At 39.8% G+C, this 25,831-nt stretch overlaps 1 protein-coding gene across 2 annotated transcripts in view; it reads left to right on the top strand.

Moving 5' to 3' along the window:
* Positions 1-25,831, top strand: part of LOC119930739 (schwannomin-interacting protein 1) — an 823,807-nt gene that overhangs the window by 247,097 nt on the left and 550,879 nt on the right. The gene's annotated exons all lie outside the window — the stretch shown is intronic.

Raw genomic sequence — 25,831 nt, 5'->3', positions numbered from 1 at the left:
ATAGATTTTACCTGAAAAATGGGGCTACCCACAGTGAAGAGATAGTTTGTAGGAAGCTCCTTTGTCCTCTAAGGAGGCACAGAGATATTTTTTGCCAAATGTTTCATTTGAAGAGTATAATTAAACTTGAGGTCTGATCAATATGGTATCCTCAGGACCTCCCAGAAGACCTTCACCACATTTGATTATCCCACAACCAAGTTTTGACCCCATTCTGGCAGCATCTAGGTGTTCAGAATAAATAGCAGGAGCACTAGGGGTCTGTTCTCCTATCCTACACTACGTTTATGTGCGAATATATGCTTAACTGGAGTCATCTCAGGGGAGTGTTAATGTGAGGGATATTGAGGCAGGAGGAGTAGGATTGGAGCTAAATCACAACACACATATGGTACAAAACCCAAATATATATATGTTCCCCAAATATATATATATATGTATTGTCTAAAACATATGAGGTACATATGAGAAGTACATTGAAGAAACCTAGAAAATGTTGTATATATGTATATCTCATGTTCTGGACATCATTTCCTAGGTTTCTTCAACCTATTTACCAACTGCTCAGCTAGAGTCCATTTCTAGTTGTTTTGTTCTTGGCTCCAGTCTAGCTGCTGAGAAAATCTATCACAAGTTTCTCAAATGTCCTTGGCTCTGCCACTGAACTTTAGGAAGGTAAATGGCACTGGAAATCATGGTGTTCAGTAGACTGCCTGGTAAATCAAGCACCAGGTATGAGCTAGTAGAGTTGGTAGACAATTTCCCTTCCCACAAGTGCTTAGTACAGTGCTCTGCACACAGTAAGTGCTCAATAAATACGATTGAATGAATGAAGGCTCTGCACATAGTAAGCGCTTAATAAATACGATTGATGATGAAGGAACTTATAGTCTCAATAGAATGGCAAGACTAGAGTATTGAAGGGGTGATTGGCCTAGTAAATTAATTGCAGGTTGAAGCAATTTAGTCCATATTCAGGGGTTGGTGGGGCTATTCCATCTCTATTTTCTGACCCTCTCTTTTTAGTAATATCTGTATAGGTCTCCTAACCTATGTTTAATGGGTGAACTAAGCCCCTTGTCCTGAACAGTTGGATGGATTTAGTTGATATATTAAAAGTTAGTAATTAACAACATTCCTGGGAGAAAGATATACTCTTCCCTTAAAATTAAAATGAACTTTAGACATATATTATTATGCACTGGAAGAAAAATATATTTTTGATATAATGTCTATTAAACAACTTTAAAATTCAAGTTTTCATCATATATTATAATAGTCGTTGGTACTTTGACACTGTTAAAATAATTGACTAATGAACTGTACTTCCCTGGTGCCATGAAGACTTTAATACTTATCCATTCAGCTCTCCAAGAATGATAATTCTTCATTCAGTGGCATCTAAAAGCATACTATAGTCTTTTTCACCTCTGAACTCTTGCAAATAGTCACTTTGCTTCTCCTAAACTGATGTTTATTTCAGGTTCACAAGTACCATGGCATCAAGTTTCAATCATGGATATTCATCTCTGTGACCTAGTCCAGTTCATGGACATTCCATTGTCAAGTTGCAGAGTAAATATCACATAAACTCAAGAAGTGATGTCCAAAATTATGCTAGACATGAATGTATAAGAAATCTTTGTAACCTTGCATTAAATAGGTTACCTTAAGACAGCAGTTCCTGAGAAGGACTGGATGTCAGAACTCTCCAAACTATAAACTATTGTTTCATTTTTTTATCTGATCCTATAAAAATGAACTTTATATGTTTTCATTTTGACATCAAGGGTGTCATTTTGAGCAGTTTGCTAATCACAGTTTTCAACATTCACCAAAATATTATGAACTCCAAAAGAGACAGTTAAGAAACTCATCTTCTCCCTCTCTAAGAGAAAATAACTACCCTTCTATCTGGGAAATTAGGTCAGTGATTTATTTATGTTTATATGAAAAATTTGTTCCGTGCGAAGGATTTATATGTGATTTTAAAAACTCCTTTCCTGCTAGGCAAATCTGCTGCCCTGAGCAAATAATTCACAACTAAGTTTTTATTTATTTATTTCATTACTATTAATAGAAGTCCCATTCCTCCAGAGTTGAAGTTCACTCTCTGATAATAAAGTAAGTAGTTTGGAAACCCATTCCTCAGGAGCACTTCTAGTGCTTGGCTGCATTCTCTGCCCATTGCATGGAGTTAGGTATTAAGTAGTCCCAAAGTGATTTGAAAGAGTTATTTCTTCCCTACAGGAGCCTAATTTATTACCTGGTAGTACACTTGGGAACTGGGAGAATTGTGGTATTTATGTGTGAGTAGAAATTGTGGTCAAAAATTGGAAAAGTATTGTTTCTAATAAATCAGATTGGTTTAGATCATTTATTTTGAATTTGAAAGCTGAGATTTATCATTATTTATTAGTAATAATAATAGTGGATAGCAATAATAAGTGCTATTATTAATAGTTTTAACTTTTTAACGTGTTGTATCTATGAGCTGTATGATACTGTACTCTTCCAAACGCTTAATATAGTGTTCTGCCCACTGTAAATGTTCAATAAATACCATTGACTGATCCATGTTCCAGGAATTCTAGCCCACTTACATTTTTCTTAAACAGTTCTGTGATTTTACAGAATGATCAGTATTTTTCACATTGTTGGGGAAGAGTTTTGAATGAATTAAAGACCCATACTATTTCTCATACAAGCAGTCCTCAAATCAATCGTATTTATTGAGCGCTTACTATGTGCAGAGCACTGTACTAAGCGCTTGGGAAGTACAAATTGGTAACATATAGAGACAGTCCCTACCCAACAGTGGGCTCACAGTCTAAAAGGGGGAGACAGAGAGCAAAACCAAACATACTAACAAAATAAAATAAATAGAATAGATATGTACAAATAAAATAAATAAATAAATCAAGATGTTTTTCATGAAGGTGAATGGCACTTGAATGTTTCAGATTTACAACACAACAGTGTCAACTGTACAACACTAGCCTCCTTTGGGGTATTAGTTTCAGGATCCAGGCAGAGGCAGGGAAGGGTGGTAGAACTGCATAGGAGTTAGGTGAATGGGGAGCAAAGTAAAGTCACAATGTAGGGAGAAGATGAGGAGAAAGTTGATAGAGGGCCAGACAATGGAGTGGAAAAGGCTGAGAGACAGGGAGGCAGAAGAAGTTACTTGACCCCCAGCTGGAGTCGCTAGGAAGAGCCACTAAGTCCATTTTACTTTTGATGAAGTAAATGTTGCCTACACTACTGTGAAAACTTCATTCATTCAATTCAACTGTATTTTTTGAGGACTTACTGCGTGCAGAGCACTGTACTCAGACCTCAGGAGAGTCCAAAATAACAATAAACAGAGACATCCCCTGCCCTCAATGAGCTTACAGTCTAGAGGGAGAGAGAGATATTAAAATAAATAAATAAATTACAGCTATTCATTCATTCAATTGTATTTATTGAGTGCTTACTGTGTGCAGAGCACTTGGGAAGTACAAGTCAGCAACATATAGAGACAGTCCCTACCCAACAGTGGGCTCACATAAATGCTGTGGGGCTGAGAGGGTGGACAAATAAAGGGAGCAAGTCAGGGTGATGCAGAAGGGAGTGGGAGAAGAGGAAAGGAGGCTTAGTCAAGGAAGGCCTCTTGGAGGAGATGGGCCTTCAACAAGGGTTTGAAGGTGAGGAGAATAATTGTCTGTTCATTCATTCAATCATATTTATTGAGCGCTTACTGTGTGCAGACCACTGTACTAAGCACTTGGGAAGTACAAATCAGCAACATATAGACATGGTCCCTACCCAACAACAGTTGGATTTGAGGAAGGAGGGCATTCCAGGGCAGAGGCAGGATGTGGAGAAGAGATCGTCATCAGTGAGATAGATGAGATTGAGGTACAGTGAGAAGGTTAGCATTAGAGAATAATAATGATGATGGTATTTGTTAAGCACTTACTATGTGCCGAGCACTGTTCAAAGTGCTGGGGTAGATACAAGGTAATCAGGTTGTCCCATGAGGGGTCTCACAGTCTTAATTCCCATTTTACAGATGAGGTAACTGAGGCACAGAGAAGTTAAGAAATTTGCCCAAAGTCAGATAGCTGACAAGTGGCAGACCCGGAATTAGAACCCACAACTTCTGACTCCCAAACCCGTGCTCTTTCCACTATGCCACGGTGCTTCTCTAGACTGCTGCTTCTTCTAGACTGTAAACTCCTTGTACATAGGGTTCATGTTTACCAATTCTGATAATTTTATTCTCCCAAGCATTTGGTTCAGTATTCTGCTCACAGTAAGTGCTCAATAAATATGAATGAATATTATTATTATTCTAGACTGTGAGCCCATTGTTGGGTAGGGACTGTCTCTATATGCTGATGACTTGTACTTCCCAAGCGCTTAGTACAGTGCTTTGCACACAGTAAGCACTTAATACGATTGAATGAATTATTAATAATAATGATGGCATTTATTATGCACTTACTATGTGCAAAGCACTGTTCTAAGCACTGGGGAGGTTACAAGGTGATCAGGTTGTCCCACGGGGGGGGCTCACAGTCTTAGTCCTCATTTTACAGATGAGGTAACTGAGGCACAGAGAAGTTAAGTGACTTTCCCAAAATCACACAGCTGACAATTGGAGACAGGGATTCAAATTATGACTATGTACATAACTGCTCTGGGGATGAGGGTGGGGTGGATATCAAATACTTACAAGGTACAGATCCAAGGGCAGAGGCAATTTAAAAGGGAGAGGGAGTAGGGGAAAGGAGAGCTTATTTGGGAATAGGCTTTTATGAAAGATATTATATCATAAATCCAGGAATTGCCTGCATTGTCTTCTTTTATGGCTGTATGAACTGGGCTCTATGCCCCCAGATGAATTGAGGACCTGGAATTCTGCAGGTTTTATCTTTCCTGCATTTTCCCTTTTACTGTTATTTGGCAGTAGACAGTGGAAGACATAGAAGAGCCAATTTCTATGCCCATATTTTATGAGTATATACGAAGAGAAAAGTGGCCAGAGATCATGCTCCGGAAATTCATGCTTAAAAGCTTGCCCACAGAGGTAGCAGCATGGTGAATTGGGTAGAGCACGGGCCTGAGAGTCAGAAGGTCATAAATTCTAATCCCGGCTCCACCACTTGTCTGCCTTGTGACCTTGTCGCACAGTTAAGCAAGTCACTTAGCTTATCTTTGCCTCTGAGTAAAAACTGGGGATTTAAAGTGTGAGTTCAATGTGGGACAGGAACTGTATCCAACCTGGTTAATTTGTATCTACCCCAGTGCTTAGGACAGTGCTTGGCACATAGTAAGTGTTTAACAAATACCATCATTATTAATAGAGAAGCAGCATGGCTCAGTGGAAAGAGCCCGGGCCTTGGAGTCAGAGGTCATGGGTTCAAACCCCGGCTCCGCCAGTTGTCAGCTGTGTAACTTTGGTCAAGTCACTTAACTTCTCTAGGCCTCAGTTCCCTCATCTGTAAAATGGGGATGAAGACTGTGAGCGCCCCATGGGACGACCTGATCACCTTGTAACCTCCCCAGCACTTAGAACAGTGCTTTGCGCATAGTAAATGCTTAATAAATGCCATTGTTATTATTATTGTTATTATTATTGTAACATACTCCCAATCCTCTGGGGCAAGCACCAAAGTGTTTAGGCATAGAATAATAATAATGTAGGACCTTGGGCAAGATCCTTACCTTCTTGGTTTCTCAATTTCCTTATCTATAAAATAGAATTAAATTGTTGTCCTACCTCCTACTTAAATTGTTAGTCCCATGTGGGGCAGGGGCCTTGTCCAGTCTACTTACATGGTACTACCCCATTGCTTAGTATAGTGCTTGGCATATATAAGCACTTAAAGAGATGTGGGGGACAGGAATTTAGGTAGTCATTCATTCATTGTCATTTATTGAGCACTTACTGTGTGCAGAGCACTGTACTAAGTGCTTGGAAGAGTACGATATAACAACAAACAGACACATTACTGCCCACAATGAGCTCACTGTCTAGAGGGAAAGGCAGACATTAATACAAATAAATAAATAAATTACCTATATATGCATATGTACTAAGCACTTGGGAGAGTACAACACATAATAAACAGACATTCACTACCCACCAAGAAACTCACAGCCTAGAGCAGGGGAGACCGACATCAGTACAAATAAACAAATTACAGATATGTACACAAGTGCTGTGGGGCTGGGATGTGGGGAAGAACAAAGGGAGCAAGTCAGGGTGACGCAGAAGGGAGTGGAAGAAGAGAGGAGTCCTCAAAAGGAGAGGATAGCAGCATAACACATTTGAGCCACTATAATGAAATGTATTTCTTCTTTAATATTTATTGATCCAGTAGCAAAAACATGGCATTATACTAGGTGACACAGATAAATCATGCAAACATTTAATAACAATGAGATTAATTTATGTGGCTGTTAATTGATTTTGTCAATATCATCATTATCAACCTTAGTACCCTGAGTAAGAATACTGTATCCAATTAAATACAGTGATGGATTTAGATTTCTTGATACTAATATGAAATAAAAGATAACTTTTAAATCTGTGTCCCAATTACTAAAACTCAGAAATGAACACATTCAAAAGCTTTAGGAAAAAAGCCTTTCCCTTGTATTTGGGTTGGATTAATGAAAAGTGAGTAGTAAGTAAGTTCAGTTCTTTTTTCTAAGTTCTTTATACTACAAACTCAAAAGACAAAGCATGGAATCTTTTTCTGCTATATAAATGTAAGGCAGTATTGTCATTCACATAGTTGATTCACAGTACTTCTTCATATGTCTATTTTTAATTAAAACACATTGTAATTAAAAATGGAGATCAATTTTAGACAAGAAGCACTCAGCCAGATGGCAGTTCCTAATTTACCATGAATGTGTTTGGTGCCACATGAGTCTGTCTTGATTTGCAAAGGATGAAGCATTAGACTAATAGTTTTGTTATGAAAGTAATTCTCCAAAGCACCACTTGCTAGTGAGACAATTTTGGTTGTGGTTGAATGTAGTCTCACCTTTGTGGCCTAGTGGTAAAAGCACGGGCTTGGGAGTCAGAGGATGTGAGCTGACTGTTGTGTGACCTTGGGCAAGTCACTTAACTTCTCTGTGCCTTAGTTACTTAATCTATAAAATGGGGATGAAGAACTGTGAGCCCCATGTGGGACAACCTGACTACCTTGTGTCTCCCCCAGCACTTAGAACAGTGCATGGCACATAGTAAGTGCTTAATAAATACCATCATTATCATTACTATTATAATTCTTTCAAGACCCACCATGGTCTTGGTAACTTGATCAAAAAGATGATGCATGTTTCCCACAATCAGACACTGTTAAATAAATTTGCTGTTCTGTCAGTTTCAGAAAAATTCCCCATTCCTCCTGCTTCCGTTATCTGCTTCCATAACTTTTCCTATGGGCTGGCTGACACGTGATTTCTGTTGTTACGCAGGGGATGCCTCTAAGAGTGGGCCAATTGGCACAGTGGGTGGGAGATGAGGAGTGGGATTCTGTGTTGTTGCTATAGTTCTGCCTTAAATTTCATCTTAACTGGAATGGGCCCCCAAGTGAGCCTGTTGTTGGGAAGGGATTGTCTCTATTTGTTGCCGAATTGTACTTTCCAAGCGCTTAGTACAGTTCTCTGCACACAGTAAGCGCTCAATAAATACGATTGAATAAATGGCACATTTGTTTCAGGTTATAATTCGGTCATACCTTAACTGTTTTTGCCATTCGTCATGAAGGTGGGACTCAGGGACTAAAACATTTGTCTTGATGTGTTCTACCCTAGGAATGTGCTTGTTAAAGCTAGCAGGAATGCAGTTATTCTACTAACTCTAGGTAGTGTAACTAAAACTGCTGGCAGAGACCTTCTTGAAAGTCATGGGAGTCAGAGCTGAAGGGCACTGAATAGTTATTTGATGCTAGAAAAAGCAGAGGCTTTTTAAGAAACTTATTCCTCACCTTAATTTTTTCCCTAGTCCTTTCATGCCCTTCTTCAGTTAATCTATCTAGATTAATTGTAAAATCACTGTGAGCAGGGAACTTGTATACCAACTCTACCATATTGTACTCTTCCAAGCAGTGTGTTCGGCAACGTGTTCTTCAAGCAAGTGCTTGAAGAATACCATTGATTGATCAGTTAATGGTATTTATTGAGTGCTTTCCTGTGTGTAGAGCACCATACTAAATGCTTGGGAGAGTACAATATAATAGAGTCTGTGCACATAATCCCTGCCCAGAAGGAAAGGAAGCATGGCCTAATGGATAGAGCACAGGCCTGGGAGTAAGAGGGACCTGGTTTTAATCCCAGCTCTGCCACTATCTGCTGTGTGATCTTGGGCAAGTCACTTAACTTTCCTGTGCCTCAGTTACCTCATCTGTAAAATGGGGATTAAGACTGGGAGCTCCATATGGGACATGAACTGTGACCAATGTGATTAGCTTGTATTTACCCCAGTGCTTAGTACAGTGTCTGGCACATAGTAAGTGCTCAACAAATATCATTTAAAAGAAAAAAGGAGTTTTCAGACTGACTGTTGTACTTACATATATTGTATATATCCCCCTCCATTGGGATTAGTTCACTACTCTGCTTTTCCCTTCTTCTCTGTTAGATTTTCTTATCCCTACAGAAATTCAACTCCACCACTCTCAAGAGCATATAAACATACATCGTTCCACAAATGGGAAAAATGATGTGGAGTACAGGAATTTTGAGAGTCCTCGAAGGGAGAGGATAGCAGCAAAACACATTTGAACCATTAGCTTTTTAACAAACTTCAAGTGGCTTAACTCAGAAATAAGTGCAATTATGCTCTTATTAAATGCTTTTGACAATGAAGAAATGAGGCAGTGAAATGTGAGGAATTTCCTGGCTCAGGAGAATAAGGTATAAATGAAATTCTAGGTAAGACAGTATAAGGAAAAGTGGAAGAAAGAAATTTAAATGACTGCCTATCAATTTTAGGCATAGCAAAGATGGCCCTCTTAGCTTTAACTAAGGTGTATAGTAGTTTAGCAGTTTGTTAATCCATAACTAACACAGCAAATGACAGGCTTCTGGGAAATTTTTGTTGCTCAGATTCTTCCAATGAAAGCAATAGTTAATGACTTCCCACCCACCTCCTACTCTGATTTATTTTCCTTAGGCAAGATCTATATGACGGGCAAATCTGCCTACTGGCTGTTTGCCATTATCTGGCTTTGTGGGAAAATCTTTCTGTTTCCCACTTGTCTCAGCCCAGAGCCTGGTTCTGTCCTCAGCACCTCTGGGGTAGGAGGAGGAGAGGAGCAGGTCTGGAGTCTGGGAGAGGCCTTTGGAGGCTCCTCCAGAGAGAGGAGAAGTGAATTCCCTGCTAAATGTGGAGCATGCCACACTGAACACCTGACATGGCTGAGCAGGGAGTCCCATCCTTCTTCTCCCCCACATGCCATTCCCTATTAGCAGTGCAAAAACTGAACCTTAGTGCACATACAGTGCTCTGCACACAGTAAGTGCTCAATAAATACAACTGAATGAAATAGGGAAAAGTAACTTCGATAAGCCAGTTCAAAAATGGTTGATCAATCAGTAGCATTTATTGAATGCATATGTGTGAGAGCACTTTACTAAGCACTTGGGAATGCATAATAGAATAGCACTGGTAGATATAATCCCTGCCCACAAGGAGCTTAAAGAGGAAACAATCATTAAAAGAAATTACAGATAGGGGAGATAGTGGAGGATAAGAATATGTAAGTAAGTTCTATGAGGCTGGGGTGAGAATCTAAGTGCTTAAGAAGTACACAGCCCAATGCGTAGGGGAGGACAGAGAGTAGAAGTGAAAGCTTAGTTTGGGAAGCCCTTTTGGAGAAGATGTGATTTGTGGAAGGTTTTAGAGATGGGGGAGTGGTTATGAAATGGGAGTTCCAGGGCTGAGTGGTCAATGGCAAGATAGTCGAAATGAAAGTGCAGAGAGTAGGTTGGCAACAGAGGAGCAGAGCATGCAGACTGGGTTGTAAGATTTCACCAGACAGATCTTCTTCCATAAAGTCATTTTGGCTTCTCGCTACCTTTGTATGTACACTAGAATGAAGGAAATGCTGGAGGTTACTAGAAAACTGGGGAATTAGAGGAACTTTGAGAAAAAAGTAAACTTTTTGGATAATTCTATTTGTAACAAAAAGGAAATTGAGGATGAAAAAGTTTAAATAATAGCAATGGTATTTGTTAAGCACTTACTGTTTGCCAGGTACTGTTCTAAGCGCTAGGGTAGATAAAAGATAATCAGGTTGGAAACAGTCTCTGTCCCACATAAGGCTCACAGTCCTAATCCCCATTTCATAGTTGAGGTAACTGAGGCACGCAAAAGTAAAGTTACTTGCCCAAGGTCACACAGCGGACAAGTGGTGGAGCTGGGATTAGAACCCATGACCTTCCAACTACCAGACTCATGCTCAATCCTCTAGACCATGCTGCTTCTCTAAATGAAAATAAAAAGTGCTCAGTGTTTAACCAAGAAAAGTGATTAAATTTATCCACTGGATTATTTTTGATATATAGTAGATTATCCCCTCACGGGTTACACCTGGAGAGTTACCAGTACCTTACCAGTCTTAACTATGGGAGGGAGAGTAAGGCAGAGGCATATCCATTCTATTCCTAGCTTGGGCAGTGGCTAGGGAGTGGAGGGCAATCTGCTACAGGTCAAGACTCACCTTTTCTGGGCAACAGCAGCATGGGAGAGAGTTGAGGGTGAAGATCCGGGTTTACTGCGTGGAAGGAGGCAATGGTAAACTGCTTCCATATTTTTTTTACCAAGAAAACTCTAAGGATACACTACCCAGAATGATTGCAGATGGAGGTGGGGCGTTCTGGGAGAGATGAGTCCATGGTGTCGCTATGGGTTGCATGTGACTCGACAGCATAAAACAACAACATAGTAGATTAACAATTAAAAGCATTTAAATTTGGGGGTTAGCAAGTAAATACATTTGAGAGAAAAGAAGTGGTTTTTTTTGTTTTTCTTAAATGAGGGTTTTGGTCAAGCTTTGAATGCCGGTTCTAGTCTTGTGGCTGAACTATCAGAGAAACAGAGAAAAACTGTTGGGGGAAAATGGAGGGTAATTTCTTGCATTCTCACTTCGTCCTTTATGACAAGCATTAACTCTCTTGGAAATGTCAAAAGAACCTGATAGACAAAGAGGGTGCTTAGTACTTTCTGAATAACCAGACAAGAAAGTGAAATAGGACACTGAGGACAGCCATTGCCATGAAGTGGTGTTAACATGTCTAGACCTTAATTCAGGAAATAAAATCCTAATAGATAACATCCAATTTTGATTCACTGTGAAGGACTTTTCCACTAATGATACCATTTGATTTTTCAGGAGGATTAAACATTTCAATGCTATTACTTGGATCTGTCAGAATTTGCTTCATGATCCTAGTGTCAATCCATACAGTAACTATTTATAAAGCTGCCATTGGAAACGATTGGGATTTCAAGCTAAAAACCAATGACTTTTAAAAAAAAGTGCATTTCAATAGGAAAACATCTGCATGGAGTTCCAGTATATGAAGAAAAAGTTAAGAAATTTGACTTCTATGGAGCACATTCCCTAGAGTTCCCACTCAATTTCAAGTTCCCGCTCAGAGTTCCAGATGCAAAAGGGATATACCAAGAGACATGGAAGCAATAAGGGAATATGGAAGTTGTAAGACTGGGAAAGAGGAGGGAGGAAATTTAAGTGTAGTTGAATGATGTCTTTAATGGCCCCAAATTTGAGGTAGATTCATTCAATCATATTTATTGAGTGCTTACTGTGTGCAGAGCACTGTACTACACATTCTGATGCTACTTAATATTAATCTTACTAGGGAAGCAGTTTTATTTCTAAACATTTGGGTATATTTACACAAACACTGTAAAGACACCATTCATTACTCTTACCACAATGCTTTGCTGACATTATTGTAATTTAGATATCTAGTACCTACTTTTTATTAGTTTATTTTGCATTGGTATGATTTTTGAAGTGTTCAAATCTTATAAATTTGCATTTCAGAGTAGCTAGAAAATATATATTCCAGTGCAAAATATTAACATAAAGTGATTCAGTATTATATATTGGTTGGAAATGCCAGGAAGAATTCCACAACTATTGAATTTCCATCTGGAAGCATCTTCCTACACTGAAATTTTGCATCAGTATTTCAGCAATAAAGTAAAATTATGAAACATAACCTCTTCAACATTTAATAAGCCAAGGAACGCTACAATAGCAAGAAAATTACCGTACTTCTTTCCATCTCTTTTTAACTGGAGAACCTATTTCTTGCACTGGTTGAAATGAATTTCCATACATGGTAGTGAAGAATGTTTAAGCAGTTAGGCTTTTTTTTCCAGACCTCTATTAGCACTAATGAAAAGGTTGAATGCTCAGTTGATGGCAAATGACCTTAGAATGGTTATTAATGAGAATACCCTATTGTTTAGTTTTGCCACTGTTTTAGCACCTGACTATATTTTCCAAGACATGCATTAATATTTTACTAATAATATTTCTGAGCACACTTTTGTTTTCAAATGTATTGAGCAGGTTTATAGATTTGCAAATACTAATGTGTTTTATCTTTGACTACATAACATCTCATTTCATTCCTGCCCTTTTCTTCTACATTTGAGACAGTTAACACATTGGATACAAGTAGAATTTCACCCAGTATAGAGAAGATAACTGAGCACTTTACATTTGCAAGATGCCCTACAAAATCTTCTTTGGTGACTCTAGCTAGCTGCATGTCTGTGAAGCGGTCAGTGTTACTGCTATTTTGCTGCTGTAGGAGCTAATTCGTCAGAGAGGAAATTGGAAATATGTTAATTAGGTTCATAAAAAATACAACCAATTAGTCCCCTTATCCACCAATTCAGTGGAATGAGTCATTCACTCGAGGAACCCTAGTATCTTGAACAATTTTCTATGCTTAGAGAGGCCGTCTCCTCAGTTACAAAAGACATGTTCAGAAAATCACTGTGTGTATTTGCCATATGAGTAAGGTTATCTCTTTGTCTATTCTCTTCAGCCCTGGTAGTGAATCTGAAGTCACAAAGCTTCTTTAATGAAGAATTGAAGGCCAAGATCTTGATGCTTAGCTTCTCAATCTCTTACAAGCTTCTGTAAGCTTGTTGTGGGCATGTGACATGACCACATGACCACAATTCTGTTGTAGCGTACTCTCCCAAGTGCTTAGTACAATATTCTGCATACAGTAAGTGTTCAATAAATGTCATTGGTAGATCATTTGAATTCTGCCTTTTGATGGATTGATTGTATTTCTAATTCCATTTTCGAGCATGGAACCGAAGGCTAGGTAAATATTAATGAATTGTACTTTCCAAGCACTTAGTAGAGTGCACTGTTCACAGTAAGTGCTCAATAAATGATTGAATAAACTAATGTTTATATACACAAGAATGATTATGAGCAGCTTTGCATAATTAATGAGACATAGTCAAACAATTGCTTTGAAGAAATCCAAAGCACCAGTCTTCACATAACCATTGGTTTCCAGCAGTGGTATGAAATTGAATGTTATTACTGACTTTTACCATGTTCAGCACACTATCTAACAATGCTAGTCCAGAAAAAGAAACAGAAAAAAAACAACAAAAGAGGCCAACACGTTTGCTGGAAAACTGTCAAAGTGTGGAACTAATATGACATGGCATATTCATTCATTCAATCAATCATATTTATTGAACACTTACTGTGTGCAGAGTACTGTACTAAGCGCTAAGTTGGCAACAGATAGAGATGGTCCCTACTCAACAGCAGGCTCACAGTCTAGAAGGGGAGACAAACAACAAAACAAAACATGTAGACAAGTGTCAAAACAGAATAAATAGAATTATAGCTATATGCACATCATTAATAGAGTAGTAAATATGTACAAGTAAAATAGAGTGATAAATCTGTACAAATATATACAAGTGCTGTGGGGAGGGGAAGGAGGTAGGGCGGGGGGCGATGGGGAGGAGGAGAGGAAAAAGGGGGCTCAGCCTGGGAAGGCCTCCTGGAGGAGGTGAGCTCTTAGTAGGGCTTTGAAGGGAGGAAGAGAGCTAGTTTGGTGGATGTGTGGAGGGAGGGCATTCCAGACAAGGGGCGGGATGTGGGCCAGGGATCGATGGCGGAACAGGAGATAACAAGGCACAGTGAGGAGGTTAGTGACAGAGGAGCAGAGGGTGAGTACTGGGCTGTAGAGGGAGAGAAGGGAGGTGAGGTAGGAGGGGGCAAGGTAATGGAGTGCCTTGAAGCCGAGAGTGAGGAGTTTTTGCTTGACTCGAAGGTTGACAGGCAACCAGTGGAGATTTTTGAGGAGGGGAGTGACATGCCCAGAGCATTTCTGTACAAAGATAATCTGGGCAGCAGAATGAAGTTTAGACTGAAGCGGGAAGAGACAGGAGGATGGGAGATCAAAGAGGAGGCTGATTCAGTAATCCAGTCAGGAAACGATGAGAAATTGAACCAGCAAGGTAGTGGTTTGGATGGAGAGGAAAGGGCGGATCTTGGCGATGTTGCGGAGGTGAGACCAGCAGGTTTTGGTGACGGATTGGATGTGTGGGGTGAACGAGAAACCGGAGTCGAGGATGACACCAAGTTTGCGGGCTTGTGAGACAGGAAGGATGGTAGTGCTGTCTACAGTGATGGGAAAGTCAAGGAGAGGTCAGGGTTTGGGAGGGAAGATAAGGGGTTCAGTCTTGGACATATTGAGTTTTAGATGGCGGACAGACATCCAGATGGAGATGTCCTGAAGGTAGGAGGAGATGCGAGCCTGGAGGGAGGGTGAGAGAGCAGGGACAGAGATGTAGATTTGGGTGTCATCAGTGTAGAGATGATAGTTGAAGCCGTGGGAGTGAATGAGTTCACCAAGGGAGTGAGTTTAGATGGAGAATAGAAGGGGACCAGGAACTGACCCTTGAGGAACCCCTACAGTAAGGGGATGGGAGGGGGAGGAGGAGACCACAAAGGAGACTGAGAATGAATGGCCAGAGAGATAAGAGGAGAACCAGGAGAGGATGAAGCCTGTGAAGCCAAGGTTGGATAGCGTGTTGAGGAGAAGGCGGTAGTCCACAGTGTCAAAGGCAGCTGAGAGGTCAAGGAGGATTAGGATGGAGTAGGCATATCAGACCCAAATGTAAGTCTACAGTCTACACCACAAGCTTAGGTTTTGACCTGCTTTGAAACCCAAGTCAAACCTACCACAAATATAAAATTTGATATTTTTAGCAGTTCCATAGTAATTTACTCCATAACTGACATGGCACCCAACAAACCAAATGGCATCAAACTACCATAAACTGTTAAGCCTTAGAACCTAGTCAGCCTGGGTCATCAAAGCTATGGCCATTATAGGTTTTCTGGTCGGAAAATGCCAAAATAGATGCTAGAAAGATGCCCAAATTGTGTAGTGGATCTTTCAGAACTGAGTAGGTTAAAGCTAAAGATCCAGGTGATGTCAATGTGGCATGGCTGTGTCCCACTGGAAAAAGCCCAGATCAGGTGGGTAAGCAACATTCAGGAGTAGAATGAATCTAGCAGAGCAGATACTTTTGGGAGGAACATGATGCCAAGAGAGCAGTAGACAGTTCTCTCACACATCTCCAAACATACAAATAGATGATGCATGCCAAAGAGGATGACTGGTGCATTTTAAGTGTCTCTTGGGGGTAGAAGACTGGGCCTAGATAATCCAGTGGTTTGACCAAGTGTGTTCTTATTTTCTTACGGGGAGTAAAAGTTATTGGTTAATATTGGGAAGAAGTAAAAATCTGGTTAGGACGTGGGACCAGTAAGTAGGTAGAAATTAAGTCAGCGATGCAAGTTAAGAAGGGCAGTAAACTGAAGGGAAAGATCCCAAGCCTCATTGGTGAATAGATGAAAAGTTTAAATCAGAAAATTCCATCTAGCTATTAAGGTTCACTTGTCCTACCGTTCCATCAAGGGGCAAACCTTCCAAATTAGTGCTACCCCTAGTGTCTGGTCAGATCTACCATGCATTCAAGAGAACTTGGATGCAAGACTAAAATTAATTTGACTTTTGGGTAAGTCCCTTACGTCTAAGCATAAATTTTCTGCACACTAGGCTATAGGTTATTGATCTGGGAATACTGAAATCCCAAATCAGAAATCAAAATAATATTCTGCCTGGGAAACTGTTGAATGATGCCAGGAATTATAAATAGAAGAAAATGTAAATGCATTTTTTTCTTTCTTATTCTCTCTCCTATTTAGGTTGTGAGCCCCAGGTGAGACGGAGACTGTGTGTTTTAGAATAGTGCTTAACACATAGTAAACACAACATATCACAATTATTAGTACAGTGCCTGGCACACAGTAAGCACTTAAAAATACCATTGTTATTATTTTCTTCTTCTTCTTCTTCTTCTTCTTCTTCTTATTTGTCTGTAGAACATTGGTAGGATTCTAGGTAGAAAAGATGAGACATTTTTAATCTATTATAAGAAAAGTCCCATATGAAAACAAGTAATTCTTTTGTGTGCCAGATATAATTCTTTTACCTTTGCCCTGTAGTTCTAAAAAATAAATGTGGTATTTGTTAAATGCTTACTTTACATCTATCACTGGGATACATGCAGGATAATCAGGTTGGTTACAGTCCCTGTCCCTCACAGGGCTCACACTATAATTAGGAGGGAGAACAGATATTTAATACCCATTTTACAGATGAGGAAATGGTTGGATGGAGAATTCTATGACTCCCTGAAAATAAATTTATAGTTATAATAATTGAAAGCTGTTTTTTTCTCTATTTTATTGTTCTAAAAATTTTAAAACCAACTTGTACTAGAAATAGATAACATAGATGGGTTGGTATTTCATGCACGTGTTCATTAACAGGCATAATTTTAGTTCAAACTCAATGTAAAGGGCAAATTTATATTCTGGAATCTTGTAATGCAATTAGTAACATCATGCTAGCTTATATCTAGAGACTAGATCTGTAATATTTATCACTGCATTAATTCATAAGTGTTTTCATATGCATTACGAAGGCAGGCAGTTGTAGTCCTATAGTTCCCTATATAATCATAGTTTGATTTTCTGATTTTTTAAGAGTATATATGCACTTTAGGTGAACTGGAAAATTGTATCTGATAATGGCTTAATTATTTTTAAAGCACTATTAAAGAGTGATTTGGAACATAATAGTATTCATTATATTTCAAATTATGATTGGTGGCAGGAGTTCTCAAATATGGAATAATACTATTGCACCATTTTAAGCAAAGGCTCAGGAGAATTTTTTGTCTAGGCTTAATTAGTGCTGTCTCTGTTTAATAAAAGATAGATTTGGGACTTGAACATTCCATCATTATAACTGCACTGAGTAGGAAATATAATTGACAAGATTACTTGATGGGAAGGTTGAGAAAGAGGACAGGCAAGTCAGCAAAGTCCTTTAGGATAGTCTCTACATTACTCTTCAGGTTAAATACCTTAAAACAGAATTGCTTTAAATGATTTTGCAGACAGAGTATAAAATTTAGCCATGCATATTGAAATATATGCTGGAAAATCCTTCTTTGAATTCTACATTATTCATTCAATGGTATTTATTGAGTGCTTACTGTGTGCAGACCACCATACTAAGCTTTTGGGAGACTACAACACAACAATAAGCAGTTACATTCCCTTCCATCATCCGGGTCCATATAGAAAGCAAATAAAATATGAAGTTTTTATTTCATTGCATACTGACTTGGTCCTTCCTAACCATCAAAACAGTTAAAAATGGTATAAGAGTTCCTATAAGTAAAATTTAAGACCAGTTCACTAAACACTTTCATAAAAATATGAAAGAGCATGAATAAGACACATATGAAAATGTGGAGGCTATATTGCTCTCAGCTGCTATTGTCAGAGTGAAACAACAAAATGATAAATCAAAAATCCAAGATCAAGAAACATTTAATAATTGCCAGTAACATTATGTAATATATGGCCAGATACCTGAGTCCCAGCAGGTAGAATGCATGAAATAGTAACTTAAAAGTCTTTATTTTACTTTTGGGCTTTGCTATTGTTCAAGACAATCTTTAGTCACTTAGGAGCAGAGTCATCTACGTTTTTCCTTTTCCTTTCATTATCCCCATCTATGAATACTATGAACACTTTCTGGTAGCACTGTTTGGTAATAGCATTGTTGAATTTTAATGCCAGCATTTATACCCTCTTACTCCACAAAGTTTTCCCAGGCTTAAGCAGTTCTCTCTGTCTCTTTGAAGCATTTTGAGTGACTAAAGCCCATTTTAATTGACCCGTAGACAGACATCCATTTAGTGTGGATCATTAGCAGATCTCAATGTTAACAAAAAGCGCCTTTTTCTGAATAACATTTGAAAGACAACATTTTGAAAAGTAAACACTTTCAGTATTGGTACTATTTATGGCTGCCTCTGGTTTGTAAATTAAGACAGCTTGTCTCCCACCCCCCCCCAAGAACTGTTCCTTTGCCTGTCTCAGTATTGTTGGCTTGGTTGTGTTGACTCCTTTTTGCCAGTTTTTTATCTGTGAACCTCCACCTAGATTGTAAGCCCCAGTGGGAAGGATCTCTGACTGAACTGTCATATTGGTAGGGTCTTGAGCACATACCCCAGTGTCTGTGCTTGGTGACATGATGACCTTGTATCTTCCTCAGTGCTTAAATCAGTGTTTGGCACATAGTAAGCACTTAACAAATTCCATTATTATTGCTGTAGTATTTGAAGTGATGTTTGATGGTGAGATCCCATTGTTAAGTGTATCATAACAGAAAAGATGTATGCATCGTTTTTTCTCCTTCCATAGTACGTACACTTGTTCACCACTTAGAGTACTGACCACTTATCCTGGTTTCCAAATCTTCTCTTGCCCTTAGAATTTTTCAAGCACTTCCTACATGCTAGACATTGTACTAAACACTGGTGTAGATTCAAGATAATCAGGGTGGACTCAGTCTTTGTCAAACAAGGGGCTCACAGTCTTAATCCCCATTTTATAGATGAGGTAACTAAGGCACAGAGAAGTAAAGTGACTTGCCCAAGGCCACAGAGCAGACAAGAGATGAACATGGGTTAGAACCTACATCCTCTGACTCACAGGCCTGTGCTCTACCCACTAGGGAAGCATACTTTCCCAGGTGTCTTCTCATGGTGTGTAATTTCTAATTGTCATAACCTAGACTTATCTTTCTACAGTTGTTTCTATCTGTCTATAGTTGTCTCCTAACAGTATGCTGGCTGTTAGGTCATGTTGTTTGTGACTTCATTTTGTCTGTAAAGCACTTGTCCCACTTTACCTTCTTGTGTATGTCCCCATTTCATTTTGTCATATAGCAGATGCTTGATGTCCCTGCTATCTTTTATTCTTCTCACATAATTGTTCTACATGTACTACCTTGAAAGACTGCATTGCTAACATAAGCATTGTCTCCCCATTATTGAGTTGACTGGATTCCTTTTGGCATTGAGTGTAGCCTGCAGGTACTGATAGATTCATCCAATCATATTTATTGAGTGCCTAATGTGTGCAGAGCACTGTGCTAAGTGCTTGGGAGAATACAGTATAGCAATAAGCAGACACATTCCCTGCCCACAATGGGCATATAGCCTGGAGGGGGAGACAGACATTAATATAAATAAATATATAAATGACAGATATGTACATAAGAGCTGCAGGGCCTGGGTGGGGTGGGGGGGGTGATGAATAAAGGGAGAAAGTCAGGGCAACGTAGATGGGAATGGAAGAAGAGGAAAGGAGGGCTTAGTCAGGGAAGGCCTCTTAAAAGAGATGTGCCTTCAGTAAGGCTTTCAGTGGGGGGAGAGTAATTGTCTGTTGGATTTGAGGGGGGAGGGCATTCAAGCCAGAGGCAGGAGTGGGTGAGAGGTCGGTGGTGAGATAGACGAGATTGAGGAAAAGTGAGAGGTTAGCGTTAGTTGAGTGAAGTGCGCCAGCTGGGTTGTAGAAGGAGAGTTAAGTGAGATAGGAGGGGGCAAATTGATTGAGTGCTTTGAAGCCAATGGTGAGGAGTTTTTGTTTGATTGCAGAGGTGGGTGAACAACCCCTGGAGTTTTCTGAGGAGTGGGGAAAAATGACCTTGCCATTTCTGTAGAAAAATGATCAGGGCAGCAGAGTGAAGTATGGACTGGAGTGGGGAGAGACAGGAGTCGGGCATAGATGGTTGGGCATGTCTAGTTGTAATATGACCAAACTCTTATGCGTGTGTTAGGTGTTTTTGATAACTTAACCAACATCCATGCATTTAAGTCCCAGGAAGCAATCCAGTCCACAATGGCTGTGGGAGAAGGAACAGCAGCAGGGGTGATGGAAAGTCCTGTGCCCAGTTTCTTCCCAGTTCTATCAGGCTTACTCTGGCAATCCTGCTCACACTTCCCAGGAACCCTGGCCAGCTTTCCCTCACCTCCTCTTTTCTTGACTACTGGAAATCCTTTTGATTTCCGTTAAGGCCTTGAATCCCACCCTGATTTCCTGTGCCCCTATTACAGCTCCCATCTAGCAGCCCTCATTGGTTTCTGCCATTTAAGAAGGTCTTTTGGATAGCCTTATTTGTTACAAGATGAGCTTGATGAAATTTCACTTTTCTTCCCCTGGTTTCTGAATATGGAATCGATATTTCCTGATGGAGGAGAAAATATTCAGTCCCTTTGAAAGGACATTGACCTATGCATAGGTTACTCTGGGCTCGCATGTTAAGCATAATTGGAAACTATATTTAGTAGCTGCTCTCTCTCAGGATTCAGTCTATTCATGATTCCACATTCTAAATATGTTCTGATGTCCTGGGAGAATCTGCTCATTATGCTTTTCATCTTGAATCTGAGGGAGAAATTTGAATGGAATAAAAACTTCACAAAAAAAGAAACCAAAAAAAACCAAACAACTTTCTAAGTGACCCGCCACCACTATTCTCCCCTATTTTGAAGAACCTGAAAATTCATCTACAGGATATGAGTTTGAATACTGACAACCAAAATGTGGGAGTGTTTATGGAAACTATGGCTTTTACAGCACAGCAGAGTTAAAGCACATACCTTCAATGTAAGTGATAATTTGGGTAATTAATTTATTGTCATCAGACACCTTATTAAAAGGTAGCTTCAAATGATATTATAACATTGAGAGAGAAGGCATGGGATTAAATTAAATTCTCTGGACACCAATTGAAATAAACTAAGATAAGCTAGTCTCAAAATTATGTATTTCTTACCCATTATCACAATGCACTAAATTAGATGAAACTTAAGATGAAACATTTTAAACAAATTGTGGAAAATTTTTGAATCCAGAAGCACTTAGCTTTATGATGGAGAGAGGCAGTTTTTTAAAAATTATAGAAAATCACATATACAAAGTGTTTCATTGTCCATTATACTTAATTTACTTTTTGAAATGAAGTAGGAGAACTCATGATTGATTTCTAAAATTAATTTGCAGATATTAAATTCAAATACACACAAGTAAAACAATACAGACATGGTTTTATTATTTATCTGCAATACTCTGATAAACCTGAAGCTTCTAGATGGTGTATTTTTGATAGATCAGTACACTAGACATGAAGATAACTCAAAGTAGAAAATAATAGCCTTAATCAGTCTCTCCCAAATTGTACAAATGAGCTTGGCTGAGTTTTAGCAATGAAATAAGTTTTAGCAATGAAATACTAGGAACAATTAACCTTTTAAATAAACGGTATTAAAAAATTGGTGAGAATAACAAATACATATCTAACTAAGGAAGATCCATTAATTTATAGTTGATCAGTTCCTTGTGGACAAGGAATGTATCACTTTGCTGTTCTGTACTTTCCAAGCACATGTGCCACACCAAATGGACACTCACTACTACTTTTACTTTTGCCTCTGTTGTGTGGAACTCTCCCAAGCAGTTAGTGCAGTTCCACAGCGTGGAAGCCACGCTGCTTCGACCATTGGTTGATTGATTTGGGCAAGTCACTTCTCTTCTCTGGGCCTCAGTTTCTTCATCTGTAAAATGGCGATTAAATACCTGCTCTCCCTTCTCCTTAGACTGTGAACCCCGTGTAGGACAGGGACTGTGTGCGCTTAGAGAAGCAGCGTGGCTCAGTGGAAAGAGCCTGGGCTTTGGAGTCGGAGGTCATGGGTTCAAATCCTGGCTCTGCCAATTGTCAGCTCTGTGACTTTGGGCAAGTCACTTCACTTCTCTGGGCCTCAGTTCCCTCATTTGGAAGATGGGGATGAGGACTGTGAGCCCCACGTGGGACAACCTGATCACCTTATATTCCCCCCCGCCTTACCTCCTTCCCTTCCCCACAGCACCTGTATATATGTTTGTGCGTATTTATTACTCTATTTATTTTACTTGTACATATCTATTCTATTTTATTTTGTTAATATGTTTTGTTTTGTTCTCTGTCTCCCCCTTCTAGACTGTGAGCCCACTGTTGGGTAGGGACAATCTCTATTTGTTGCCAACTTGTACTTCCCAAGTGCTTAGTACAGTGCTCTGCACACAGTAAGTGCTCAATAAATACGATTGATTGATTGATTTACTATGATGATGACTAAAATACCCTGAACCATTTAGGCGTGTCTTCTAAATGACACAAACATACAAGGAATTATGAGCCAAATTTGTGCCATAAAAGGGAAGACCATGAAAGTCAAACTATCAACGCTATTTACTGAGCTCCTACCATGTGCAGATAGTCATTCTAAGTGTTAGGGACAGTATGGTAGAGTTAGAAGGCATGAGCAGGAGTTTGGAAGCAGCTTATAAAAAAATAAGATTGGAGAAAGAGAGTTACTGTCCTAGGTGGAGTAAAAGTCTCCTCCTAGCACAGTGACCAGTGTGCATGGCCTCAGTGAGTACTTGGGAGTCGTTAGATGGCAGAGCTATAGAGCAAGATAGTCACATCCCATGGGGGTGGGTGATTGTTCAGAGGGATATGGGAGGCGAGTGAAGGGGATGGTTTTTATGGTACCATGAAGCTAATCACAGTGTAAGGACAGTAATCATCCTGTTTTGCCAATTCCCCGAGATTGATTCTTTTAAAGGAGGCTTTGCAAAACCATTATTTCCTTTCTCAGGTGGACTAAGGTTTGATTTTGGCATTGCTAGTGAACAAAAGGGGCAAAGGCCGAGGGAGGAGGAAGTGTAGGACTCCTTCCACCACAGGGCTGCCTCCCCAAGTTTTGTGTGAATAAGGTCCACCCATTTAACTCAAATTTCTATGTCAACAAAGTCCACCCATCTGCTCCCAATTATTGTAGGCCCAAGGTCTACCCTTTTACCCCCAATTTTCCTGGAGTGGTAAGTCTGGATCTTGAATAATAATAATAATAATAATGGCTTTTGTTAAGCACTTACTATGTGCGAAGCACTGTTCTAAGCATTAGGGGGTACAAGGTAATCAGGTTGTACCACATGGGGCTCACAGTCTTAATCCCCATTTTACAGATGAGGGAACTGAGGCCCAGAGAAGTGAAGTGACTTGCCCAAAGTCACACAGCTGACAAGTGGCGGACCCAGGTTTAGAACCCATGACCTCTAACTCCCAAGCCCGGGCTCTTTCCACTGAGCCACGCTGCTTCAAAAATAAGAGGTTCCATCGAGAATGAGTGTGACAAGGCTCAGGCTCACTCTTCTGCCCTGATGATGATGGCATTTGTTAAGCGTTTTCAATGTGCTAAGCACTGAAATAAACGCTGCCATGAGAAGCAACGGGATACAGTAGGTACAGAGTATGATAGAGGGGAGACTGGAAATTAATTCATTCAATCATATTTATTGAGTGCTTACTGTGTGCAGAGCACTGTAAGCGTTTGGGAGAGTACAATCCAACAATAAACATAGTCCCTGACCACAACGAGCTCACAGTCTAGAGGAGGGGATAAGGTCCCAATTTGAGAGTGTGAGGGACAGGGTTCACTGGAGATTTTCTGAAAGCGGACATGACGATAGAGGGTGTTCGGGATTTGTTGTATTCTCCCCAGTGCTTAGTATAGTACTCTGTACAGGGTAAGTGTTCAATAAATACCACTGACTAGTTGATTTATTACAGGGAAATAAGCCTCCAATAAACCCAGTCCTTGGCCTTTGTTTCTCCATTGCTCAACCAGAGAGGAGTGAGTCACTGGCACAAGAGACTCAACAAGAAGACTTTTCCACAAATCAAATCCTGTCTGAGGAAACCAATCAGAGTTTGGCCTGAGAGGGGTTGGGGGGGGTGGGGGTGGGGTGTCAGTCATAAATGAGTGTTTTAATTGGAAGAATCAGAACAACAAAGATTTCCAGGAAGCCTTTCATTTTTTGTGGAAATAGTAGATTAACACCTTTGGTACTAAGAGATTAGTTGAGATGAGTGACACTTTATTTGAAGGGTCAACATCTGGTTCTCACTTCAAGGTCTGGATCCAAAAGAGCCTCAAGCTTCCTCATTTGGAGGCAAATTCAGACTGAGGCGGAGGGAGAGCAGCAGGAAAGCTAAGTGCTTTTTACGTCTCTGAGATCGTGTGACTCTTTTCTGGGGTCTTGGTCTTCTTCAGTGGATGTGTTTGGCCCAGGAGGGGTGGGAGACCTCCAATCCAAAGTTCTAAGTGATTAATGGACCTGAGTGAGATTTTGTTTGAAGGGTTGTGGCACCTGAGTGTGGCCCAGGTCTCTCAGCCACAGAGAAGATTGGACAACACTCCAGCTCTGTAGACCTTCAGTTTGGCCTGGAGCCTGATTCTTCAAGTGCTGTCGAGTTGTTTCTGACCCGTAGTGACTCTATGGGACACATCCTCTTCAGAATATCTCATATTATGTCATAAGGTTATCCTGGCATGAATATCCATAGAGTTTTCTTGGTAAAGATATGGAAGTTCATTCATTCATTCAATCGTATTTATTGAGCACTTACTGTGTGCAGAGCACTGTACTAAGTGCTTGGGAAGTACAAGTTGGCAACATATAGAGATGGTCCCTACCCAACAACGGGATCACAGTCTAGGAGGGGGAGACAGACAACAAAACAAAACATGGAGACAGGTGTCAAAATAGTCAGAACAAATAGAATTAAAGCTATATGCACATCATTAACAAAATAAATAGAATAGTAAATATGTACAAGTAAAATAAACAGAGTAATAAATCTGTACAAATATATATACACAAGTGCTGTGGGGAGGGGAAGGAGGTAGGATGGAGGGGATGGGGAGGAGGAGAGGAAATGGTTTACCATTGGTGCCTTCTGGGCAGTAAAAACTTGAGTTCATTCACTCATTCATATTTATTGAGTGCTTACTGTGTGCAAAGCACTGTACTATGTATGCACTTGAGTTCCTGCCACAGTCTTTGATCAAAGTTTTGACTCTTTCCCATGCCACTGCTGCTCAGCACAGGTGAATTAACTTTGTCTGATGCCTAATACCATGTACAAATTGGGTGTCCTGAATTAACTGAAAAAAATCTAACAGGCTAAACGTCCAAGGGACAAAGATCTGGCCCATTTCCTAATGGAAAGAATTCTTCTAGGAGACCATGGGAGATACTGAATGAGGAAGAAAATGGTCATTAATGCCCCCTTAGTTTTTATTCCTAGCTATCAATCAGTGAATGGAATTTATTGAGCACTTACTACATGCATACCACCATACTAAGCGCTTGGGAGAGTACAATACAATAGAATTAGCAGTACCCCAAGTTTGAATAAAGCAAGATAGAGTAAGATCTTATGTCTAGTTTTTTTTAATTGGCATGCAGAATTAACCCCATGA

This window comes from Tachyglossus aculeatus, chromosome 1, assembly GCF_015852505.1.
Source record: "Tachyglossus aculeatus isolate mTacAcu1 chromosome 1, mTacAcu1.pri, whole genome shotgun sequence".
Taxonomy (NCBI): domain Eukaryota; kingdom Metazoa; phylum Chordata; class Mammalia; order Monotremata; family Tachyglossidae; genus Tachyglossus; species Tachyglossus aculeatus.
This window is presented reverse-complemented; position numbering and strand designations above follow the sequence as displayed.